Source organism: Neovison vison, chromosome 7, assembly GCF_020171115.1.
Source record: "Neovison vison isolate M4711 chromosome 7, ASM_NN_V1, whole genome shotgun sequence".
NCBI classification, from domain to species: Eukaryota; Metazoa; Chordata; class Mammalia; order Carnivora; family Mustelidae; genus Neogale; species Neogale vison.
This window is the reverse complement of record NC_058097.1, coordinates 37,757,125-37,760,140: the sequence shown is the minus strand read 5'-3', so window position 1 is coordinate 37,760,140 and position 3,016 is coordinate 37,757,125. Positions and strand designations below refer to the sequence as shown.

At 46.6% G+C, this 3,016-nt stretch overlaps 1 pseudogene; it reads right to left on the bottom strand.

Annotated features, from left to right (window-relative positions):
* Positions 1 to 473: 473 nt before the first annotated feature.
* Positions 474 to 1,158, bottom strand: LOC122913809 (annotated as a pseudogene).
* Positions 1,159 to 3,016: the final 1,858 nt, after the last annotated feature.

The following is a 3,016-nucleotide window of genomic DNA, read 5'->3' as shown; positions in this document are numbered from 1 at the left end:
ATATATATATATATATATATATTTGGTATGGAGATTATACCTCAATTAAGTAGATTAAAAATGAAATTCAAAGGCATTAAGGGGTGTCTTCTAGGAGTTTTTAAAAGAAAGGCATAACAATCCTGACCAAACAACTTTCCCTTTGTTTGATTGGGATTACATTAAATTTGAAAACTAATCCAAAGGAAATGACCATAAATTCAATAGCAAGTTTTTCTTTTTAGGAACATACTAGGTCTATTTTTTTGTGTTCTGGGACAGTAGGCAGCATGGTTATGGTCTGGTTCTTAATGATTTAACTGAGTTCATCCACAAAATAATCTGGGCTGGATGCCAGGGAGAAGGGGTAGATCGTGGCTAGGACGAGCAGGTGTAATTTCACTGTTTTTTTTTTTTTTCTTTTTCAAAGATTTTATTAAAGATATTTACAAAGCAATATCCAGACTCCATATCCAGCTGCCAAGGAGACCCTATTATGCTGTGAGTACAGGTTGCAACATCGCAGGTGGCTCTGGCTTCCCCCACTTCTGTTCCAACATGGGGGTGGTGGGCAGTGTCTCATCTTTGGGTTCCACAATGCTCATGTGCTCAGGCAGGGGCTTCTTGAGGCCAGTCTTGGCACTTGGGTCCCAGGGAAGCACGATCTTCGCTTTGATGCCCAGCACACCCTGTTTGAGTAGCACATGGCCCACAGTATTGTCAACGGGTCCCCACTGTGAATCATCAGGCTATCCTCACACTTCCTGGATTTAGCCCTCTGGCTTTGGAATTTCCCAGACATCAGGACATTACAACCCTTGGCCCTACTCTCCATGATGCACCGAACTCACCGGAGCAGGCCCTCTGCACAGCAAGGCCTTCTAGGAAGGATCTTGTGACACGAAGACTGAGCCTGGGCGATAGTCCCCAGACCTCTCGTGGCCACCTTTTCAGCATAAAGCTCTCCCCACCATCAGGGAAACCAAACTCCTTCTGAACCACAGCAGTCAGTTTCCAGATCCGCTAGCCCTTCTCACCAAGAGCATTCTGTGTACCGGTGGCCAAGATAATGATCTCTGTCCTGGCTGGTGTAACTCAGACCTCAAGTCTGGAGTAGCCATCTTCAGCCAGCTCCCCATTGGCCACAAACTTCCTCTTCCTGGAACTCTGCGCTGCCATCTTGCTGCTGTGCAGCACCCCAAGGAAAGGAATGCTTTCACGGGTAATAACAAGGGTAGAGTTTGGATTCGGTTATTCCCAGTCACGGTGATCACACTCTCCCGAACAGTCTCCAGGTTAGTCATCTCCAGTCAGTGTCAGCACATTTTCAGCCAGACATTTACAAACACAGACCTCCTAGCGAACACTGTAAAGGGTCACCCCGCATCTCCTCAGCTCACGGCTAAGCTCAGTGACAGTAACTGTGGCTCCTTCCCACACAGGTGAGAGCTTCCAGCCATGGTGTTTACTCTTCACTGCTTGCTAGACTTAAGGCTTTTTCAGTGCCTTCCAATGCCTTTCCAATGTCCAACATTGGCTTAGCCAATGTTCAGGAGAGCCCAGAAGTTGTGGGAAGTTGACATCCCAAGGGCAACTCCCAACCAAAAGAAGACAAGTGTCCCAGTGGAAATTTTCCTAGCTTCCCCCTCCCTCAATGGGACAATCGGAACACATTCCACGTGATGCCTCATGTACCCTCTGTGGGAGTGAGCCAGACCATCCCTAGTGTACCCCTGTCTCCCTCCCCAAGGCTTTCCACCCGCTTCCCCAAACCACCTCCCCAACCAACAACCTGCATCCAAGTCCTTGCCCACGAGTCTGCTGTATCCTATGGTATGATTTCACTGTGTCTATTATAAGACATAGACAAAACACACATTTTACAAGGAGAAGATAGAGATAAACAATATTTAAAATAACTTATTTATTAACAACATAATCTTTTTGCTCTCATCCACATATTAATTATGATATTCTTTGTGAGTGGCAATGTGATTAAATGTGCTTCATTATTTTTGAAAGTCTTGATTAACACTTTGTGAGGCAACAGTTCAGAAGCCTGGTTCTTGATCCTCGGTTTAATGACTAAAAAAACACTTCAGACAGATATGTGGATCCAAGTGGGGAACAGGCATCACTAAGTCACCGGCTCACTTTCCACTCCATCTACCAACTATGCAAAGGTTTTCTGTTAAAATCCAGCCAGCAGACGCCGGTCTTCACTAATGTGGGTCAGTGTTCTCGCTCACTGATGGGGAAGACTTGCAGTTTTGTGTTTTCAATGAATAGGAACAAAACCCATGGAAATAATGCATTTTGGAAGATATAAGTCTGCTTAGACAAGCGTGGATATTTGCCAAAACTCATCATATTGTACCCTTGAAACCAATGCCTTTGAAGGTGATTTGATACTGCTTTTTGGGTAACTCAAAATTTAGGTAACTTGATGGGGACTTGATGGCTGACAAATTGCTTCATGGCGTTCCCAGGGAAATTTTCCAAGGAAATTCAGGCAGTCACTTAGATGGTTCTCTCCTGTCTTGAGTGGAGCAGACTTTTTCTGCTTTTTGGGCCCGGGAGGCCTTGCAAAGCAGAGATAAGACGGGGCTTTTGGGGAACCTAAGGCAAAAATAAATCACCTGTCACATGCACTTCCCACAGCAGGTACTGCCTTTTGGTGATGTCAGCTGACCTGACCCTGGGCCCTGCCTCCCCTTCACAGGCCTGCCAAGGACCCCGAGTAGGAGAGATCAGTTGCCCGGGCTGCATGGAGGACAGATGGAAGCCTGCCATAGGCAACAGGAGGCCCTGCAGTGCAAGTTCTCTCCAGCCCCACAAAATGGAGCTCTGAAGGTGGCCCTTGTGCTCCTCCTCCACCCCTACCTTCTCCCCAGCCTCCTCCGGGAGATGGCTCACTGTTCTCTGCCACCCCAGTTTATGGAGAAGCTCCGCTTGAATTGAAATGGCACTCTGGATTCACATCTTTTGGACAAAAATGAAAGCATTACCCCAGGCCTGATTGCTGAAAGAGCATGTC